At 44.4% G+C, this 23945-nt stretch overlaps 2 protein-coding genes across 5 annotated transcripts in view; one reads left to right on the top strand and one right to left on the bottom strand.

Annotated features, from left to right (window-relative positions):
• HMGCR (3-hydroxy-3-methylglutaryl-CoA reductase) overlaps positions 1 to 4838 on the bottom strand; it is a 29049-nt gene extending 24211 nt beyond the window's left edge. The window contains exon 1 of one of the 3 annotated variants that reach the window (XM_075838404.1): positions 4692 to 4838. The gene's annotated coding sequence lies outside the window, so the exon portion shown is untranslated. Of the gene's footprint in view, positions 1 to 4400; positions 4588 to 4691 lie in introns of those variants that run through there. The other 2 variants (XM_075838414.1, XM_075838419.1) reach the window with 2 other exon arrangements.
• ANKRD31 (ankyrin repeat domain 31) overlaps positions 4696 to 23945 on the top strand; it is a 250225-nt gene continuing 230975 nt past the window's right edge. The window contains exon 1 of one of the 2 annotated variants that reach the window (XM_075838389.1): positions 4696 to 5164. The gene's annotated coding sequence lies outside the window, so the exon portion shown is untranslated. Of the gene's footprint in view, positions 5165 to 5260; positions 5349 to 23945 lie in introns of those variants that run through there. The other variant, XM_075838395.1, reaches the window with a different exon arrangement.

The following is a 23945-nucleotide window of genomic DNA, read 5'->3' as shown; positions in this document are numbered from 1 at the left end:
AATGTAAGTACATAGCCATTACAGTGTGAACGACTGTGTAATCGTAACAATAATTGCACAAAATCAATGAGAAGTAATGTTTATCGCTGGGGAAATTTGATCGTTCATAAATAAGAGTTTTTATAATTTGTTAAATATAAAAATGTTTTCTGACTTGTCCCTATGCCGTATTACTTGCTTGATTAAATAAATATGCAAATAGAATCGTTCATCGTACACGCGATAGTAGTGATGATGTAAATATCCATCGTTCGCTCAGAACCATTTCATTAGTCTGGTATTTCTACTCCGAGCTGTAGGAAAACTGACTGCACCATAAAAGCCAACAAGTCACGACTAACAATGCACGTCCTCTCCACAGCCCCTCAGAAGTGTCTCCGCTGTTTGATAAGGGTCTCTGAAGACATCACAGATTTGTGAACATGGCCACATATGGAGGAAGTGTCCTGATAAATATAGTGGAAATTCAGCCCTATATCTGCCCCAGTTATCACACCCTGACATCAATGAACAGGTTATATTGTAAGAACAGCAGCTTGCTGCGTCTACTAATAGATCAGTAATGTGTCCAAACCAGTTCATTATTCATACAGCACAGAGTATTTCAGGAATCCTTCTGTCCTGGCTTTCTGTACAACGTAACCGTCCACTTCTGCAGCAAACACTTGAAGCCTTTTATTAATGGTTAACACAATATAATCTGTGCACGAGAGAACAGACGTTGGGAAGTCCCAGTCACGGAAAGTCCAGCTCTAAAATATCCAAATGCTGTAATGTCATCTTCTCCAGTCACTACAACCGCAGAAGGATTATATATATATATATATATATATATATATATATATATACTGTAGAATTGGACTTTCCCAGTTTCCTAGATTACAGACTGGAGAGCTGGCCCTAGGCCATCTGTCAAACGCCACGGTCACGACTCACGAGGCTTATGATAAATCACTACGTACTCTAGAGAAAATGTGCAAGTGATAAAAAAGGCTTAAGAAATGACATCAACAAGTGTGTTCATGGGATTCAAAGCTAAAATAAAATATTTTTTTCATCCACTCCCTGGTAAACGGTCGGTGGATGGGATTCAATTGTGGCGTAATTTTCATAGCACAAAAAAAGTTGTGAAAATTTAGAAAAAGATCCGCAAAACGTACAGGGTTTAAATTAAATTATTGAGCTGAAATTTCCTGCTGTTTAAATATTTTCCACATCGTGTTCTTGATCCGTTACGGAATTTGTGTTGTGTGTATATACGGCACATATGAACCAACCCTCGACGTTAAAAGTCCTTTTACATCGGCCAATATGGGTCGTAAAAACGAGTGCTGACCAAACGAGACAGCTCGTTGATCGGCGCTCGCTTGCTCCGGTCACAAGGACCTACGTATGGGGATGAGAGGCTCCGAGCGGTCGTCCCTCCGATCGCTCTTCCCCATCATTTCGGCAGCGCAGCTACCTGTTTACACTGTTGTGCTGCTGAGAATATATATATTTTTTAAATGATACGACCAGCAGATGATCGAGTGTTTGCCCGTTCATCTGCTGATCGCTGCGCTGTTTACACAGGGCAATTATTGGCAACGAGCGTTATATGACTGCTTGTCTGCATGATAATCGCCCAGTGTAAAACCCCCTTAAGTGATGAAGGCCACAGAGAGGAAGACTACTGACCCCCAAGATAAGGATTCACACCAAGCTAAAGCATTTTGCTTTCATAGACCTTTGGCTTGAGATCTAGATCTATTAGGCCTCATGCACACGACCGTAGCTGTGTGCACGGCCGTGATTTTCGGGTCGGGCGGCTGCGGACTGTCAGCCGCGGGCCGCCCCCAAATCGTAGGACATGCACATGGCCGCCGTCATTGTTTTCAATGAGCCCGGACCGCAGAAGATGTCCGTAATAGGACATGCCCGTTCTTTCTGCGGTGCGGGTTCCCGGGCCATGCACGGACCATAAAAACTACGGTCGTGTGCATGGCCCCATAGAAATGTATTACTTAGCACTGCAGAAAGACTCGGTGTAGCCCTGGCCCAAGTCTATTCCCAGCCTGAAAATTCAGCTCACTGTTCGGCTATATTCACACGCTTAACAAAAAACGGCTGTAAATACGGAGCCGTTTTCAAGGGAAAACACCCCCTGATTTTCGGCCGTTTTTCTATCGAGTCAATGAAAAACGTCTCAAAAAGTGACATTCACTTCTTTTTACGTGGCCGTTTTTAAAAACGGCCGCGTAAAAAAACGACCTGTGGGAACGGAATGCCGTTTTTCCCCATTCAAATCAATGGACAGATGTCTGGAGGCGTAGAGGTAGAAGATGACTTTGGCCACACAACCTCAGCCCTAGGTGGGTCATGTGATTTGATCCTGTGCCACTTTACCCACCCTGCACAGAAGCAAATAGAGCAATAATACGTTCACTTTCTAATAATACAGTAGATCACATGTTGTAGTCAAATATTATTTAAAAAAAATAAAAAAATAAAAAAAAGAGACAAGTATCACAGATACAGAACGTTTTAAAGTGACTTCAATACAGAATGTGAAGACACTAAAGTATACACAATACTATGGAAACTTACGGTATATACACAATACTATGGAAACTTACGGTATATACACCGCACTCCAGGATACACAACATGCTGTGTGAGCCAGTCTGATGAGTCCAGGAGCCAGCTTGGCCTTTTTAGTGGCCAAAGCAAAACTTTCATAGCCATCAATCGTCAGCAGCCCATAAAGTTAGGTGTCAGTAGCAGATTACTAGGTGCATTAGTTACCCATTGACCAGCCCTGCCCTTACTCCAAACACGCGTGTCCTATGTATTCCCCCGGTTACAGTCAATACTTTATTCTAGAACATGCTACAGTGTATCCATGCCCATGATAATAACATTGTTTCACTGGAGTCTCATAGCTTTCATTGTTGCTATTTACATGTATAAATTACTAAATTACTAAATTACTAAATATTACTAAATTACTAAATTACTAAATATACATTACTAATTCATGCCGCAGCCCACCCGGAGCGGTTTGTGCCCCCTGACATCCTTAGTGCCCCACTCTGTAGGCAGCCACCACCTAGGACTATGGGCAGACGCTACGCCGCCGCCTGACATGTATAGCAGACGGCTGGTTATCAGGTGGTGCAGCATCTTCCTGTATTCTATATGTGTGGCTGCCAGATGGGGCAACGAGAACGAGCGATATAATAGTATCAGAAGGTAAATGGCTCTTCACATTGCACCTTATTTGTTCTGTAATATTTGTGACAATGACAGACACCACCAGCTTCACATGTGGTATACAGAACTATGCTTGTATTGTGTTAGGCCCCATGCACACGACCGTAAAAAACGGACCCATTCATTTTCATTGAACGCGGACACCTTTCCGTAGCACTACGGAAGGGTGTCCGTGCCGTAGAAATGTTCCGGGAATTATGGAACATGTCCGTTCTTTTGGATTTTGCGGCCCGTGCTCGCATACTTTGTATGGGAGCACAGCCCGAAAATGCGGCTGTCAGTCGGCGGCCGGCCGTGCCCGCAATTGCGGGCCGTGATTGTGGGCACGGTCGTGTGCATGGAGCCTTAGATCTGGGCTACAAATCCCAGGAGCTAGGTGGCATATGTGCCTAGACGTGCTGCTGGCACCTAACACTTTCGATTCTCTATTGATTTACATGACAGTTATTATTTGGCTATTAAAAAAAAATAATTATAATTCCTAGAGGGGTAGAACTGGGGCCCAAGTCATTCCCCCCGGTGTTATTCTACATATTCTACTTGCCTGCTCTGTATACACTTACAACTAGAAAGTAGTATCTGTAACCTAGAGAACCAGACAAGAAAGCGCCTACACCACGGGGCCCGCTTACGCTCTGAAATGCACCTGCAAACAGCTTCCCATTGTTTTCAATGGGAAATACTTATTGTTTATGAGGCGCATTTTACATTGATGGATTAAAACGCGTCAGAACTATATGCTTAATAATAATACAAAGTAGTGCCATGCGACTTCCTGAAACATTTTACAAGCTGACACTACAAATAACACCTCGAAAAGACAGTTGCAAAAATGAAAAGCTTGGAAAATCAGCTCCAAAAACGCCTGGATTCAGAGGTAGCTTTCTGTTGAAATCTGAACAGATGCGGTGTGAACACAGCCCAAGTGCGACTGGCTAGCCATGCCCTTTTATGATAACCCAAAGTGGGGCGACTTATCCGGTACAATGGTGTAACATGTTGAGATGGTGAACACTTCAGGCCCCATATCCATCACAGTCTGCTAATCCCCGACCATGGAAGGCGGATCATGCTTACACTTGTGGTTCTCCAATCACTACTCTGACACCAATCATATTACGTCAGAATATTATTTCCATGCAACTTACACACCGAGCAGAGAAGGGTTGTGCTCGCCAGTCTAACCTCCCGCCCGGTCCTTAGCTCCGGCTCACTGTACTCCTATGAAGCAGATTACTGGCGATGACAGGAGTCACCTACTTTCCATGTTTCCCTCAGACCTTGTAGTGACCAAGACGTGACCTCATCGCTTCCTAACAGGAAGACGCTATCGCCTCCTTGTGAGGACCCATCTAACGGCAACGCTCGGGCTGTCTATCACAATGCCTGATTAAAATGACCAAAAAACAATGTCACCGCCGTCAAGCGCGCGCACTCACCTTCAGGTAGGTGGATCGGTCCTGACTGGCCCGGCGGCGGCGGTGATTGCACGTCAGGACACGGCACTAACAAGAAAGCAGCTTTCCCTTCCGCCGCCGCAAAGCGAGTGAACGAGTACGTCACCTGACCACAGACAAGTGACAGCCTCAGCAACGGGGGCGGGGCCTGAGGGAACGAGACAGCCAGTGGCCTGATCCTACAGCAAATAGAAGTGCCGACCAGGTGAGCTCGTCATGGCTGTTGCTGTGGTAACGAGCATCTATGTAAGACGAGGAGGGGAACGCGCGATCTCTCCTCACTGCCAGCGGACCAATGATAGAGGAGAGTGAGGCGTGATGGGGACGAGGCTGCCGGGCTCTGCAAACAGGCCATGAACTGTGGAGACAGGAGCACCGAGATCACATACTGCAAGTGCCAGAGGGTTACATCAGAAATCCAGGCGATCGTAACCATCGACATTTAGTGTATAGAGGTGTAGTCATTTACATATAAGATAAAAATATGGCCAATCTGGGTCATCTAGGCTATGCCTAACATTACAGCCCCGGGCATATGCATAAAGAACAGCGCTCCTGCCTGATCCACCATCAACCTTTGCGTCTATTTCAATGGGGACTGGTGGATAAGTGGCTGCCAGACACAGTCTCCTGCCTATGGTGAGGGAAACATGGATGGACAGGTCACAATTCAACACTAATGATCCAATTTTTTTCTCAAGATAAGCAGCGCCAGAATCTGGCGGCCACTTATTAATGCTCTCGCCTTATAAATAACATGCCAACCTGAAGAGGTACAGTATGTTTATGATGGTGTCGGGGTACTGAATATCGCTGAGTGGTCAGCATAAAGACATATTTCCATCTCAGACATTTATATCATCCACCACCGCATCAAAGCGGCGAAAGAATGGAATGTAACTCCAATAGAGTAGAATGGAGAAAGCCACACCTGTGCGGCCAGATCTCCATTATTTCTCCGCCTCATAACAGGGGCCGTACTCTTGACATATAGGTACTTGTCCTGTGAATATGCCATAAATGTCTGAGATAAGAATATGGACCGCAATACGGTCCTCAATTACGGACCTGCCCGGTGCTATTGTCCGTGGACACCTTTCCATAGCGCTACGGATAGGTATTCGTGCCGGGAATTATGGAGCATGTCCTACTTTTCGGATTTTACGGGCCGTGCTCCCATACTTTGTATGGGAGTACGGCACGAAAATGTGGGCGTCGGCGACTGGCCGTGCCCGCAATTGCGGCCCGTGATTATGGGCATGGCTGTGTGCATGAGGCCTAACACATCCTATATACGATACTAATGCATTTCAGCGAGCCATACTGCGATATAGAGATTTTTTTTTTAAGGCAGAGCCTGCTTAAAATTTGCAGCATACCCCACCATTCCATATATCACCCCAAGATACGGCCCCCACAGAGAGCGGCCTGCAAAACAGCTTGTGTGCATGAGGGATGAGTGGTGTCCTGGCAGCTAGAAGAGGCCCGCCGGTCTTTTTCATCCCCAGATCTTTATCCTATCAAGGATCTGTGGGATGTGCTGGAAAAACAAATACGATTCATGAAGACCCAAATCACAATTTACAGGACTTATAGAATCTGCTATTAATGTCTTGGTGCCAGATACCACAGGACACCTTCAGGCAGGGGTGGGATTAAAATTTTTAACAACAGGTTCCCTGTCTCGCGGACAAATGTATACACGTGGGGGGGGGGGGGTCGCAGTGTTTTGCGGTTTATAGCGCCATGGAAAATGATTCTAATATTAAAATAAAGCAATTACGATATTCCAAATACGCCCTATATTATAGTGGACTCCAAATAAAGAAATTCCCTGTCCAGAATGTTTTAGTGTGGATTTCCATGACAACTCTCCCGGCTAATGCACAGATACGGTGCCAGGAGCAAGCTCAGTACATATATACAGCACCAGAACAAAGCTCAGTACATAAATACAGCTCCAGAACAAAGCCAAGTACATAAAAAAAAACACCAGAACTAAGCTCAGTACATATATACAGCCCGAGAACCAAGCTCAGTACATATAAAGTGCACCAGAACCAAGCTCAGCATATAAATACAGTACCAGAACAAAGCTCAGTACATATAAACAGTACCAGAACCAAGCTCAGCATATAAATACAACACCAGAACCAAGCTCAGCATATAAATACAACACCAGAACCAAGCTCAGTACATATATACAGCCCGAGAACCAAGCTCAGTACATATAAAGTGCACCAGAACCAAGCTCAGCATATAAATACAGTACCAGAACAAAGATCAGTACATATAAACAGTACCAGAACCAAGCTCAGCATATAAATACAACACCAGAACCAAGCTCAGCATATAAATACAACACCAGAACCAAGCTCAGTACATATAAAGTGCACCAGAACCAAGCTCAGTACATATAAAGTGCACCAGAACCAAGCTCAGTAAATATATACAACACCAGAACAAAGCTCAGTACATATATACAGCACCAGAACAAACCTCAGTACATATATACAGCACCAGAACAAAGCTCTGTACATATATACTCACCAGAACCAAGCTCATGACTGTATTTATGTACTGAGCTTGGTTCTGTTGATGTATATATGGACTAAGCTTTGTTCTGGTGTTGTATTTATGTACTGAGCTTGGTTCTGGAGCTGTATGTATGTACTGAGCTTGTTTCTGGCACTGTATATATTTGCTGAGCTTGGGTCTGGTGTTGTATATATGTAGTGATCTTGGCTCTGGAGTGTATATATGTTATGAGCTTCTCTTTGGTGGTGTTTATATGTATTGAGCTTGGTTGTTATGATGCATATAACTCCAGAACCAAGCTCAGTACATATATACAGCATCAGAACTAAGCTCAGTACATAAATACAGCACAAGCACAAATACAGTTCAGTACAGAGATCATTTGCAAATTCAGTTTAACCCCTGTCATATACGTTTGAACGGCATAAAACTACAGCACCCAGTATAGCCAGAATGATGGTAAAGATATGCTGGAAGTTGTTGTTTCACAAAAAAAGAACGATAGTACTGATCAGTCACAGGGAGAATAAGCATTTACATTTAGTGACTCACCGGTGACGACTTCTCAGATTGGAGTCGTTCTTTTTCTCTGATTCTCTATGATGACTTCTCCTGGCCACGACCGATTTCTGCAGAGTTTGGCGCTCAGATGACTTCAGCTTCTAACTTTTCCAACATTTCCGCACCTAAATGAAGATAAAATTCTAGTGGTGCCGCACTCTATAAATATAATAGTATCATACACTGTGCCCCCGAATATAATAGTACCATACACTGTGCCCCCGAACATAATAGTGCTACACACTGTGCTGAATATAATAGTACCATACACTGCGCTCCTGAATATAATAGTACTATACACTGTGCTCCTGAATATAATAGTACTATACACTGCGCCCCTGAATATAATAGTACCATACACTGTACTCCTGAATATAATAGTACTATACACTGTACTCCTGAATATAATAGTACTATACACTGTACTCCTGAATATAATAGTACCATACACTGTGTCCATGAATAAAATTGTGTCAAACACTGTAATGTACTGCACCACACACAGTGCCCTTTGTAGATTGTGCCACTCATAGAGCCCCCTGTAGATAAGGGCCTTTTACACCTGCCGATATTCGACCGATGCAGCGAGCACCGATCAATGATACATCGTGATCGGCGCTTGTTTGCTCCTGTCACACGGCGCTATGGATGGGGACGAGAGGCCGTTACTCCGAACGCTCGTCCCCATACATTATTATCATGTCGGCAGCACGTCTTCCTGTTTACACACCAAGATGTACTGCCGACAACGATAATATTTTACTTTTTTAAGACGATACGATTAGCGGATGATCAAGCGTTTGCTCGTTCATCTGCTAATCGCTGCCCTGTTTACACAGCAATTATCGGCAACGCTGGTCTGACCGATAGCTACCCAGTGTAAAACCCCCTATAGTGCCTCTCATAGAACGGAACAGAACACCGTTTTTGGATTGCAATCAATGGGCAGATGTTTGGAGGCGTTCTGCTTCCGAATAGTCGGCAGTTTTTCGGCCGTTAACGGCCCGAAAATAAGCAGTGTGAACATACCCTTACACACATTTATGGATTATTTTATTGCCTTTTTTTACTCCATTATTATACCACCTGACTATACCCCTGATATACTCTGCCCAACTTAGGTGTACCCCCACATTATAAACTGAAATACCAGTAAAACTCCAAACAAAACTACTACCAAGCAAAATCTATGCATCAAAAGCCAAATGGTTCTCCCTCCCCTCTGAACCATACAGCGTTCCCAAACAGTAGTTTACTTCCACATATATGGCATCGCCATACCCGGGAGAACCCTTTTAACAATTTTTGGGGTGTGTGTCTCCAGTGGCAAAAGTTGGGCATGACATATTTGCCACTGAAATGGCATATCTGGGGAAAAATGAAAAATTTTACTTTGCATCATCCGCAGCGCAATCATTTATGGAAAAGACCTGTGGGGTGAAAATGCTCACTACACCCCTTAATAAATGCCTTGAGGGGTGCAGTTTTCAAAATCGGGTCACTTCTCAGGGGTTTCTTTTATTATTTCACATCGGAGCCCTGCAATTGTGAACCAATACTTTGTAAGTCGCCAAATTAGGCCTCAATTTCGCTTGGTACTCTCTCACTCCAGAGCCCTGTCGAATGTCCAGGCAAAAGAGTAGTACCCCATGTAGGGTGATTCTAAAACCGGGAAACACAGCATAATAATTAGAGAGCTGTCTTATTATGGTGGCACAAGCTGGGAACCACATATTGGCATATCTATGGAAAAAAATCCCATTTTCACTCTGCAACATCGAGGGTACACTAATTTCTGCAAAACACCTGCGGAGTTAACATGCTCACTACACCCCTAGGTGAATACCTTGAGGCGTGTAGTTTCAAAAATGGGGTCACTTCTGGGGGTTTTCAACTGTTTTGGTCCCACATGGGGCTTTGCAAATGCCACATAGCGACCAGAAACCAATCCAGTAAAATCTGCACTCCAAAAGCCAAATGGCGCTCCTTCCGTTCTCAGCCCTACTGTGTGCCCAAACAGCAGTTTATGACCACATATGGGGTATTTCCGTACTCGGGAGAAATTGCTTTACAAATGTTGGGGTGCTTTTTCTCCTTTATTTTTTGAGAAAATGAAAGATTTTGAGCTAAAGCTACGTCTTATTGGAAAAAATGTAATTATTATTTTCACTGCCCAATTCAAATAAAATCTATTAAACACCTGTGGGGTCAAAATGCTCAGTACACCCTTAGATTAATTCCTTAAGGGGTGTAATATCACAAATGGATTCACTTTTGGGGAACTTCCACTGTACTGGTACATTAGGGGATTTGCAAAAGCGACATGGTGTCAAGAAACCAATCCAGCAAAATCTGTGCTCCAAAAGCCAAATGGCGCTTCTTCTCCTCTGATCCTTGCCGTGTACCCAAACAGCCGTTTATAACCACATATGGGGTATTTTCGTACTCCAGAGAAGTTGCTGTACAAATGTTTTGGTACTTTTTTTCCTTTATTTGTTGAGAAAATGAAATTTTGCGCTAAAGCTACGTCTTATTGATAAAAAGGATTGTTTTTATTTTCACTGCCCAATTCTAATAAAATCTATGAAACATCTGTGGGGTCAAAATGATCACTACACCCATAGATGAATTCCTCAAGGGGTGTAGTTTCCTAAATGGAGACACTTTTTGGACGTTTTCACTGTATTGGTCCCTCAGTGGCTTTGTAAATGCAACATGGCCTCCGCAACCCATTCCTGCTAAATTTGAGCTACAAAAGCCAAATGGCGCTCTTTCCCTTCTAAGCCCTGCCCTGTGTCCAAACAGCCGTTTATGACCACATGTGGGGTATTGTTTTACTCGGGAGAAATTGCTTTACAAATGTTGTGGTGCTGTTTCTCCTTTTCTTTGAAATAATGTAGATTTTCATTTTCACGCCCGACTTTCAAGAATTTCTGCAATAGGGTCATAATGCTCACTATACCCCTAGATAATTTCCTTGAGGGGTGTAGTTTTACAAATGGCACAAAACAAAAAGATTCCACAGCACTGGATCGCAGCTGAGTGCACGCCTCAATAAGACCTGGTCCACAGTCCTCAATATCAAGCACAGAGAAAATGGACAGAGGCAGCACTTCCAAAAGAATATCAGCGAATAAACTGCTTAAATTCCTTTGGGAAGTGCTGCCTCTGTCCATTTTCTGTTTTACAAATGGGGTAACTTTTGGGAGATTTCCACTGTTTTGGCACTTCAAGAGCCCTTCAAACCTGACATGGTGCCTAAAATATATTCTAATAAAAAGGAGGCCCAAAAAAATCCTCTAGGTACTCCTTTGCTTCTGAGGCCTGTGCTTTAGTCCATAAGCACTCTAGGGCCTCATGTGGGACATTTCCTAAAACTACAGAACCAGGGCAATAAATATTGAGTTGCGTTTCTCTAGTAAAACTTTGCGTTACAAAAAAAAAAAAAATGAATTAAAACTGAATTTCTGCAAAAAAAAAATGAAATTTGTAAATTTCACCTCTACTTTGCTTTAATTCCTGTGAAACGTCTTAGGGTATGTGCACACGACGTCTTTTCAGACGTAATGGAGGTTGTTTTACGCCTCGAATTACGCCTGAAAAGTCGGCTCCAATACGTCGGCAAACATCTGCCCATTGCCTGCAATGGGTCTTACGATGTTCTGTACAGAAGAGCTGTCATATTACGCGTCTCTGTCAAAAGACGGCGCGTAAAATTACGCCTGCGGCAAAGAAGTGCAGGACACTTCTAGGGACGTAATTGGAGCCGTTTTTCATTGACTCCAATGAAAACCAGCTCCAATTACGTCCGTAAAAGACGCCGCGAAAAACGCGTGCACTTGTAAAAACGGCTGAAATTCAGGAGCTGTTTTCTCCTGAAAACAGCTGCGTAATTTCAGACGTATTTTGCGCTGTCGTGTGACCATACCCTAAAGGGTTAAGAAACTTTCTAAATGCTGTTTTGAATACTTTGAGGGGTGGCGTTTTTAAAATGGGGGGACTTTTTTTTTTTATATATATATAAGGCCCTAACAGCCACTTCATATCTCAACTGTTCCCTGAAAAAATAGTCTTTTGAAATTTTCTTGAAAATGTGAGAAATTGCTGCTAAAGTTCTAAGCCTTATAACATCCTAGAAAAATAAAAGGATGTTCAAAACACGATGCCAATCTGAAGTAGACATATGGGGGATGTTAATTAGCAACAATTTTGTGTGGTATAACTGCCTAAGTTAGAAGCAGATACATTTAAATTTGGAAAAATGCAAATTTTTCACAATTAAATACTAATTGTACCGAGCAAATTTTAACAGTAAGATAAAGTCAAATGTGTCACAAGAAAATAATCTCAGAATCGCTTGGATAGGTGAAGCATTCCGAAGTTATTACCACATAAGGCTATGTTCACACAGAGTATTTTGGGGGAGGAATATCTGCCTCAAAGTTCCAAACGGAATTTTGAGGCAGATATTCCTCCCCCAAAATACTCCGTGTGAACAGCAATTATCGCGCCGTTTTTCGCCCGCGGCCATTGAGCGCCGCGGGCATAAAACACGCTTTCTCCTGCCTCCCATTGAAGTCAATGGGAGGTCGGAGGCGGAAGCGCCCGAAGATAGGGCATGTCGCTTCTTTTTCCCGCGAGGCAGTTTTACTGCTCGCGGGAAAAAGACGCCGACGCCTCCCATTGAAATCAATGGGAGGCGTTCTCGGGCCGTTTCTGCCGAGTTTTGCGACGCGGTTTCCGCGTCAAAAAACTCGGCAAAAGACCCCGTGTGAACATAGCCTAAAGTGACACATGTCAGATTTGAAAAATGAGGCTCTGTCAGGAAGGTCAAAAGTGGCCAAAGAGGGAAGGGGTTAAGGAAGAAGTAGAAAGAACTGCATAATAAGGGTATGTTCACACGGCGGGGGTCCGTAACGGCTGAAATTACGGGGATGTTTCAGCCTGAAAACATCCCCGTAATTTCAGCCGTACCGGCATGTGCAGGCGCTTGAACGCCGCGTCAATTACGGCCGTAATTAGCGCTGCTATTCATTGGAGTCAATGAATAGCGGCTCCAATTACGGCCAAAGAAGTGACAGGTCACTTCTTTGACGCGGGCGTCTATTTACGCGCCGTCTTTTGACAGCGGCGCGTAAATATACGCCTCGTGTGAACAGACAAACGTCTGCCCATTGCTTTCAATGGGCAGATGTTTGTCAACGCTATTGAGGCGCTATTTTCGGGCGTAATTCGGGGCAATAACGCCCGATTTACGTCCGTAAATAGGCCGTGTGAACATACCCTAATTGTATGTCTAGTGAAAGCAGCGAGTAGGTCAGTTCTATATTGCAGTCTTTATCATCCTACCACACACTACGGGCGGATTTACACGAACGTGTAATACGGCCGTGCAACCCGCGTGTTTTTCACGCGAGTCGCACGGACCTATGTTCGTCTATGGGGCAGTGCAGACTGTCCGTGATTTTTGCGCAGCGTGAGTCCGCTGCGTAAAACTCACGACAGGTCCTATATTTCTGCGTTTTTCGCGCATCACGCACCCATTGAAGTCAATGGGTGCTTGAAAATCACGCGCAGCACACGGAAGCACTACCGTGGGACGCGCGTGATTCCCGCAACAGCAGTAAAAGAATGAATGTAAACAGAAAAGCACCACATGCTTTTCTGTTTACAAACATCCAAACAGAGTGTCATAATGATGGCGGCTGCGCGAAAAGCATGCAGCCGCGCATCCATATGAACATGATATACGGAGCTGTTAAGTGCCCTTTGCGCACACGCAAAACTCCGCGTTTTTTGCGTGCGCAAAACGCACACGCTCGTGTAAATCCGCCCTACCTATGAGCAGTGATCCATCTTGCTGGAAGCTAAAGCTGGGAAGCTCCACTAAATCACTACTCATAATTCAACAACTCCCAACTGTGTATGAAACATCCAGAATTGTACATCTAATCTGGCCAACCATCTACTGTGTATGGGGGGTGATCCGACTCTCCTCCGACGGTGTATGGGAGGGTCGAGAGCAGGGGCGTAGCTAAAGGCTCATGGGCCCCGATGCAAAAGTTCTTATTGGGCTCCCCCCCGCAAACTCCTCATGGCCGAAGGTCCGCAGCTTTCAGCTGCATCGCTGGGTCTCTTAAGTGACCCGACAATGCAGCACTAGCAGCCGGGGACGTCACTAAGGCTGGGTTCACACACTATTTACGGACGTAATTCTGGCGTTTTAGCATTGAATTACGTCCGAAAATGCGGTTCAAAAGCGTTGGCAAACATCTGCCCATTCATTTGAATGGGTCTTACGATGTTCTGTGCCGACGGTCATTTTTTTTATGCGCCGCTGTCAAAAGGCGGCGCGTAAAAAAGACGCCCGCGTCAAAGAAGTGCCTGTCACTTCTTCAGACGTAAATGGAGCCGTTTTCCATGGACTCCATGGAAAAACAGCTCCAATTACGTCCGTAATGGACGCAGCGAAAGACGCCTGCACATGCCCTTACGGCTGAAATTACGGTGCTGTTTTCTCCTGAAAACAGCACCGTAATTTCAGCCGTAATGGACGCTGCCGTGTGAACATACCCTCAGGGCTTAAAATGTCAGGGGAAATAGCCCCAATACATATGTGTCCGCCCCAAAAAAAAAATGTGCGTATAGGAGACAGCATAGAATATCTATAGCACTACGACCCTATAAACTATGGATAGGATTAGATACAGTGGCTGAGCAGACACTATCACACATGATAGGACTAGATACAGCGGCTCAGCAGACAGTATCACACATGATAGGATTAGATATAGGGCCCAGCAGACAGTATCACACATGATAGGATTAGATACAGTGGCTCAGCAGACAGTATCACACATGATAGGATTAGATACAGTGGCTCAGCAGACAGTATCACACATGATTGGATTAGATATAGGGCCCAGCAGACAGTATCACACATGATAGGATTAGATACAGTGGCTCAGCAGACAGTATCACACATGATTGGATTAGATACAGGACTCAGCTCGCTGACATTGCGGTTCCAGCGCTGGACCCAGGAAAGGTAAGAATAATAATTTTGCTTCTTTATGTGTTACTGATTATTTTTGTGTGTTTGTGTTTTTTTACAGGTTCGGTTGTTGGACTTCGGATACGAGGACTTCAATGACGGCATTTTTTTTATTCTCAATAAAATGGTTAATGAGGGTTGTGTTTTTTTATTTCAATAAAATATTTTTTCTATGTGCTTGTATCTTTTTAAACTTTATTATCACCGCCTTAGTAATGGCCGCTGGCTGATTGACCACCTCCATTACTAAGGCGGGGCTTAATGTTAGCCGGTGCAAAGGCCAACACTAACCCCCATTATTACCCCGGTACCCACCGCCACCAGGGGTACTGGGAAGAGCCGAGTACGAACCAGTACCCGACCATCTGTAGCGACGGGAGGCACTGGGGCGGCCGCAGGCTGGTAGTATTAGGCTGGGGAAGGCCAAAAACAGTGGCACCTACCACCCTGGTAATGCTGCCTGCTGCTGCTGTGTTGTATCTGGCTGGTTATGAAAATTGGGGGGGGACCCCACATCGTTCTTTCCAATTTTTTAGTTTTTTTAAATGACGTGGTGTCCCCCCCATTTTTCATAACCAGCCAGATACAATAAAGCAGCAGCAGCCTAGTATTACCAGGGTGGGAAGTGCCACTGTATCTGGCCTTTCCCCTCCTGATACTACCAGCCTGCGGCCACCCCATTGCCCGACCATCACTACAGATGGTCGGGTACTGGATCATACCCGGCTCTTCCCAGCACCCTTGGTGGCGGTGGGTACCGGGGTAATAAAGGGGGTTAGTGTTAGCCTCTGCACGGCTAACACTAAGCCCCGCCTTAGCAATGGATGCTGTCAATCAGCCGGCGTCCATTACTAAGGCGGTAGTAATATAGTTTAAAAAAAAAACAAAGACATAGAAAAAATATTTTATTCAAATAAAAAAAAAAAACACACAGCCCTCATTAACCATTTTATTGATAATAAAAAAAAAGCCGTCATCAAAGTAGTCCTGGAATCCGACGTAGTCCAACGACTGAACCTGTAAGAAAAGACACAAAAAAAACGATTAGTAACACATGTGTTAGGCTTAGATACAGGGCCCATGTGTGATACTTTCTGTGGGACCCTGTATCTAAGCCTACCACAACGTAGGCTTAGATACAGGGTCTAGCAGACAGTAATCTTATACAGTATAAGATTACTGTCTGCTGGACCCTGTATCTAAACCTACAGTGTGGTAGGCTTATATACAGGGCCCAGCAGACAGGATCACGCATGGGCCATGTATCTAAGCCTACCATGTGATTGGCTTAGATACAGGGCCCAGCAGACAGGATCACACATGGGCCCTGTATCTAAGCCTACCATGTGATTGGCTTAGATACAGGGCCCAGCAGACAGGATCACATAATCTGTGATCCTGTCTCATGGGCCCCCTAAGCCTGCTACATCGTAGGCTTAGGGGTTGTGCAGTCCCTAAACATTGGTGGCCTATCAATAAGATAGGCCATCAATAGCTGATGTGTCTCCCGGGACTCGCAAATCAGCTGTTTTGAAGGGGCCGCAGCACTCGTACGAGAGCTGCGTCCCCTTCATTTCACTTACTCGCTCACACTGTGAATCGCCGACACCGATTCACAGTGTGACCGGAATGAAGTGACCGGAATGAAGGGGAGCAGCTCTCGTACGAGTGCTGCGGCCCCTTCAAAACAGCTGATTGGCGGGTCCCAGGAGTCGGAACCCGCCAGTCAGGGCTAGTCTTACCTTCCTCTTCAGCCGCGGCGGTAGTTCTGTCGTGTCGATGCTGTGCGCGGCGCACAGCGCTTGACGTCAGGACCTCCGCTGCGATCTTACTATAGTAACTTTTTATTGATGTGGTGCGGGGGGCTGTGGGCCCCCTTGGCTTCGGGGCCCGGTCGCAATTTCGACCGCTGTGACCCCTATAGCTACGCCAGTGGTCGAGAGTAACATCTGTTTGCCAAACGAATGTTAGGCCGACAGCTATCCAAGGTGTAGGGTATGTTCACACAGGGCCGATTTGTTGCAGAAATTTGTGCGACTGAAAATCATATCCATACATGTGAATGGGGTTGTTTCTGCAGCATGTGCATGCATTTCTTCAAACCCCATTCAGATGGATGGGACAATTCCATACATTTCTGCAACATATCTGCAATGTGTGAATTCATCCTTAGGCCGTATTCACACGAACGTATATTACGTCCGTGATACGCGCGTGAAAATCTCGCGCGTCGCATGGAGCTATGTTAGGCTATGGGGACGTTCAGGCTGTCAGTGATTTTCACGTAGCGTGTGTCTGCTGCGTAAAACTCACGACATGTCCTATACTTGCCCGTGTTTTGCGCAGCACGCACCCATTGAAGTCAATGGGTGCGTGCAAATCGCGCACAGCACTTCCGGGTGACGCGCGTGATTCGCGCTACAGTTGTTAAAGAAGTGAAGGGAATCATAAAAGCCCCTCCTTCTTTACTGTTGCGAAAGATAAAAACAGAGTGTCATAATGATGCTGGCTGCGCGAAAATCACGCAGCCACGCACCATATACAGATGCCACACTGAACTTTTGCGCACGCAAAATGTAGCGTTTTTAGCGAGCACAAAACGCACGCGCTCATGTGAATCCAGCCTTAGGCCTCATTTACACGAGCGTGTGCGTTTTGCGCACGCAAAAAAACGCAGCGTTTTGCGTGCGCAAAAGGCACTTGACAGCTCCGTGTGTCATCAGTGTATGATGCGCGGCTGCGTGATTTTCGCGCAGCCGCCATCATAGAGATGAGGCTAGTCGACGTCAGTCACTGTCCAGGGTGCTGAAAGAGTTAACTGATCGGCAGTAACTTTTTCAGCACCCTCGACAGTGAATTCCGATCACAATATACACCAACCTGTGAATAAAAAAAAAGACGTTCATACTTACCAAGAACTTCCTGCTTCCTCCAGTCCGGTCTCCCGGCCGTTGCCTTGGTGACGCGTCCCTCTCTTGACATCCGGCCCCACCTCCCTGGATGACGCGGCAGTCCATGTGACCGCTGCAGCCTGTGATTGGCTGCAGCCTGTGCTTGGCCTGTGATTGGCTGCAGCTGTCACTTGGACTGAATTGTCATCCCGGGAGGTCAGACTGGAGGAAGAAGCCGGGAGTTATCGGTAAGTCAGAACTTCTTTTTTTTTGTTTACACGTTCATGTATATTGTGATCGGAAGTCACTGTCCATGGTGCTGAACCAGTTGAACTCTTTCAGCACCCTGGACAGTGACTGTCTCCTGACGTCGCGTACCGGAACATTTTTTGCCGGGTTCAGTCAAAACGAGTTCGGCCGAACCCGGTGAAGTTCGGTTCGCTCATCTCTAAGACACTCCGTTTGGATGTTTGTACACAGAAAAGCACGTGGTGCTTTTCTGTTTACATTCAGAGTTTGACAGCTCTTGCGCGAATCACACAGTTCGCACAGAAGTGCTTCAGTGCGACCTTCGTGGTTTTCACGCACCCATTGACTTCAATGGGTGCGTGATGCGCGAAAAACGCAGAAATTTAGAACATGTCGTGAGTTTTTTTCAGCGCACTCACGCTGAGCAAACCTCACGGACTGTCTGCATGCCCCCATAGACTTGTATAGGTCCGTGCGACCCGCGTGAAAAGCACGCGCGTCGCACGGACGTATATCACGTTCGTGTAAATGAGGCCTTATAGTGATAAACACACAGTCCATCCGATATTACAGGACGTGTGTTGATAGCATTGGTATTTATAGTTGCATCATTTTAACAAAAGTTCAATGCATAACCCCTTAATGACCAGGCCATTTTGCGCGTTAATGACCAAGGATTATTTTTTGTTTTTTCACGGTCGCATTCCAAGAATCGTAACGTTTTTTTTTATTCCGTCGACATAGCCGTATAAGGGCTTGTTTTTTGTGGGACGAGTTGTATTTTGTAATTGTACCATTTTTAGATGCTTATAATATATCGATTAACTTTTATTAACTTTATTTATGGAGAGAATTGAAAATAAGCAGCTATTCCAGCATTGATTTTCACGTTATAAATTTACGCCGTTTACTATGCAGCGTAAATAACATGTTACCTTTATTCTATGGGTCGGCACAATTACGGGGATACCAAATATGTAAAGGTTTTATGTTTTTTCTACGTTTGCACAATGAAAACCCTTTTAGAAAAAAATTACTTGTTTTTGCATCGCCGCGTTCCAAGAGCCGTCATTTTTTTATTTTTCCGTCGATGTGGCCGTATGTGGGCTTAATTTTTGCGGGCCAATGTGTAGTTTTCATTAGCACTATTTTGGGGTACATGGGACTTATAGATTAACTTTTATTTAATTTTTTATGGGGGGAATGGGAGAAAAGAGAGAATTTTGCCGTTGAATTTTGCGGTTTTTTTGGACGCCGTCATCCGGCGGTTTAATTAATGTGTTCATTTTATTGTTCAAGTTGTTACGATCGCGGGTATACCATATATGTGTATGTGTTATTTGTTTTGGCACTTTTACTAAATAAAAATAGTTTTATTTGATTTTGACTGTAAATTATTATTTTTTTTTTCACAAACTTTATTTAACTGCTTTACATTTTTTTTTTAGTCCCACCAGGGGACTTCACTATGCGATCAGCTGATCACATATATAATGCTTTGGTATACTTAGTATACCAAAGCATTATTGCCTGTCAGTGATTTCCTTGCGTGGGCGCCGATGGGGTGACAGAGGGAGCTCCCTCCCTCTGTCAAACACATTAGATGTCGCTGTCGCTATTGACAGTGGCATTTAATGGGTTAAACTGCCGGAGTCGGAGCGCGCTTCGATTCCGGCTGTTGCAGCAGGAGCCAGGCTGTGTATAACAGCCGTGCTCCTGCCGCTGATCGCGTGTGTACACTGTCAGTACCCGCGCCATCACAGGACGGATATATCCGTCCTCCTGCGCGAACTAGCAGCTGCAGAGGACGTATATATCCGTCCTTCAGAGTTGAGAGGTTAAAGGGCAGTTTTTTAGGTCTGAGATGCGCAGCGCTCGTGTGAATCAGGCCTTAGGCTGAGTTCACACGTCTTGGTCAAAATGCGTATGAACCCAGCCAGAGAAATCACATGGTTTTTTTCTTAGGGTATGCTCACATGCTTAGCAAAAAATGTCTGAAAATACGGAACTGTTTTCAAGGGAAAACAGCTCCTGATTTTCAGACATTTTTAAGCAACTTGCGTTTTTCGCGTCGTTTTTTTAAGGCCGTTTTTGGAGCTGTTTTTCTATAGAGTCAATGAAAATCTGCTTAAAAAACAGCTCAAGAAGTGACATGCACTTCTTTTTCATAGCTGTTATTTTACACGGCCGTTTTTTAAAAAAAAAAACGCCCCGTTGGAACAGAACACCGTATTTCTCATTGAAATCAATGGGCAGATATTTGAAGGTTTCTGCTTCCGATTTTTCAGCCGTTTTTTGGCCGTTTATGGCTTAAAGAACGGCCGAAAATAAGCCGTGCGAACATATCCTAAGGGCTTATTTACACGAACGAGTAATAGGTCCGTGCAACGCGCGTGATTGGTCAATGGGGCCGTGCAGACTGTCAGTGATTTTCACGACATGTCCTATATTTGTGCGTTTTTCGCTCATCACTGTGAGTGCAATTTAGCAACCACTACGCCTTGAGTTCCATCCAGCTCCAAATTATCTTTTAAAAATCTATTTATGAGTACGAGCAGCTCGGAGTAGCAAAAACACACAGACACGTTACTGTATGAAAATGCTTCTACTTTATTCTTATCAGCACGGATATTTATAACAAAATTGCAACAACAAATGAGTCAGAAAGTTTAGATAAAGTTCCACAACTTAATTGGCTCTTAGGGGGGCCGTTCCCTCATCTTCCCAATTATTGCTGCGTAGTGTTTTGCACATGACACTACTGCCTTAAAGTCCCAGAACATCTACCTTCTAATATAACTAACTTGTACAAGCATATAAGGATATGAGTATATAAGATATACAGTAAGTCTAAAACACTTTGGAAAATACATTTCCTTTCACAGTCAATGGGTGCGTGAAAATCATGCGCAGCACACGGAAGCACTAACAGCAGTAAAACTATGAATGAAAACAGAAAAGCATCACGTGCTTTTCTGTTTACAAACATACTAACAGAGTGTCATAATGATGGCGGCTGCGCGAAAATCACACAGCCGCGCACCATATGCTGATGACACACGGAGCTGTTAAGTACATTTTGCGCTCGCAAAAAGCCGCGTCTTTCGCGCGCGCAAAATGCACACGCTCGTGTAAATCCTGCCTAAGTGTGCATTTACGTTTTGTTATTTTCTGTTTGCATTTATGCAGTAATTTTTATAATTGTGGCAAAACTGCACCATTTTTGTCAAAACCTGGGCTAAGGTCACATGTTGTGGTAATGTGCTGTGGCAAAACCGCAAACGTATTACCACAAATTGCTGTGGTTTTGTGATGCGGTTATTGGTCGTGCAGTTTTTACAGATGAAACAAAATGTTTTTAACACATTTCACCTGTAAAAACACGTGGCCAATAACCACATTGCAAAGCCAAGGCAATTTGTGGTATAAGGAGCACGGTTTTGTTGCGCGGCAAAGTACTGCAACATGTGAACTACTGCAACATGAGTCTATATTCTTTTGTTTGCAGTTTTTCAACAAAAAGCATCACAAACTACTTTCTATCTCAGTTTGTACACGATCTTTAGGGTATGTGCACACGAGAAGTGCCTTTTACGTCTGAAACGACAGACTGTTTTCAGGAGAAAACAGCTGCCTCGTTTCAGACGTAAAAGCTCCTCCTCGTAATATGCGAGGCGTCTTTGACGTTTGTAATCTTGAGCTGCTCCTGATTGACTTCAATGAAGAACGGCTCAAATTACGTTGCAAAGAAGTGTCCTGCACAGGTCGTTGGCACAATACGTCGGCAAACCCATTCAAACGAATGGCCAGATGTTTGCCGACGTATTGTAGCCCTATTTTCAGACGTAAAACGAGGCATAATACGCCTCGTTTACGTCTGAAAATAGGTCGTGTGAACCCAGCCTCAGTGTAAACCCCTATGGGTGAGAGTGTCTGTGGGGAGTGAATAAATGAGTGTTCCTGAGTGAGTTGACCACTTTAATTGGGAGTGAGTGGGTTAGGCTCTGTTCACATTGGCATTTCTTTCCGTTCTTTCTGGTTTCTGGTGTTTTGGACAGTCAAAAACATTGGAACTACCAACAGAAACACGATAGCGCCGATGATGGCTCTGTTAAAGAGGACCTAAAAAACTGCAGCTGACATCTGATTTAGGCCCTGTTCACACTGAGTTTTTTTGTAGGCAGAAAAATCTGTCTTAAAATTTGCTTAAGTAATTTTGAGGCAGATTTAGACCTCCCTGCAAATTCTTCACCCGCGGCCATTGAGCGCCGTGGGCAAAAAAGCAGCGAAAAACGCTTTCTCTGCCTTGCATTGATTTCAATGGGAGGTCAGAGGTGGAACCGTGGCAAGAAAGAGCATTCTTCTGCCATGAGCGACTAAAAACTGCCGCGGAAAGAAACGCCTCCGCCTCCCATTGATATCAATGGTAGATGGTTTCGGACGTTTTCTGCCGCTGATTACGACGCAGTTTCCGTGTCAAAATTAGCGTAAAAAATCTCTGTGTGAACTGGGCCTTGGATTGCAAATGAAGCCACTGTCAAGTGGGTGGTTGACACTGCTGACCTGCCATGGGATAACTGCCCACTTGACAGTCAGGGATCCCATTTGCATATCAGGCACCAAAACTAATGGCACTAATGGCACCGATAGCTCAAGAACGGTGCGAGCTAGAAGAAAAAAAAAGTGCCAGAATCTGTGAGGTGCCGTCAATCTAACTGAGATGTCTGCTGCACTTTTTGGGCAGGTGATAGGTCCTCATTAACCCCTTGAGGCATTATCACGTACATGCACGTGATAAGTGTCATAGGGAAGTATGGAGGGCGCTCACGGGCTGATCGGGGGGCGCCGATGGTTGTCATGGCAGCCCGGCGGCCTAATGAAGCTTCTGTCTCTGGCACGGCTTAACAGAAGCCTGTGAAAATAACAATAAACTGCAATACATTAGTATTGCAGTATATTGTACCAGCGATCTAATGATCGGTGTTTCAAGTCCCCCTAGGGGGACTAATAAATGGTGTAAAAAAAGTTGAATAAAGTTACTAGTAGTGAGAAAAAAAAAATTAACTCCAAAAAACCCACTTTTTCAAATTTTTCCTCAAAGTAATGTAAAAAATAAACAAAATTGGTATCGCTGCGTCCGTAAGAGTCTGAACTATTACAGTATACCATTATTTTACTCGCACAGTGAACGCAGTAAAAACAAAAAAAATTAAAACGCCAAAATCGCTGTTGTTTGGTCACTTCACAAAAAATATGTAATGAAAAGTGATCAAAAAGTTGTACTTACCCAAAAATGGTGCCAATAAAAACTACAGCTCGTCCCGCAAAAAGTAAACCCTCACACTGCTCAATCCACGGAAAAATAAAAAAGTTATGGCTCTCAGAATGTGGTGAAACAAAACTTTTTTTTTTAACAAAAAGGTTTTTTCTTTTTGAAAGTAGTAATATATAAAAAAAACGATATCGATTTGGTATCACCATAATCGTATTCAGCCGCAGAATAAAGTTCAGTTGTCGTTTTTACCCCAGGGTGAAAGCCGTAAAAACTAAAACAAAAAAAACTATGTAGGAATCACATTTTTTTCCAATTTCAGCCCGCAAAGATTTTTTTTTTCAGTTTCCCAGTGCATTATATGGTACTTTAAATTGTGCCATTAGAAAACTACAACTCCTCCCGCAAATAATAAGGCCTCACAATGCTCCATTGCCGGGGAGTGAAAAATGAAAATGAAAAAATTAAAAATGGCTCGGTCGTTAAGGGGATAAAGGGGTTGTCTCAAGATTAAAAGCTATCTTCTAACCACAGGACAGGTGATAACATGCTGATCGGTAGGGGGTCCGACCCACACCGATCACAAGGATTGGGGTCCCATTCCTCTGAATGAACTGAGCAGCAGGTCGCGTGTGCGCACTGCCGCTCCATTCACTGTCTATGGGACTGCC

Source organism: Rhinoderma darwinii, chromosome 1 (genome assembly GCF_050947455.1).
Source record: "Rhinoderma darwinii isolate aRhiDar2 chromosome 1, aRhiDar2.hap1, whole genome shotgun sequence".
In the NCBI taxonomy this organism is placed as follows: Eukaryota; Metazoa; Chordata; class Amphibia; order Anura; family Rhinodermatidae; genus Rhinoderma; species Rhinoderma darwinii.
The sequence above is the reverse complement of the archived record's forward strand: the minus strand, read 5'-3'. Positions and strand labels throughout refer to the sequence as shown.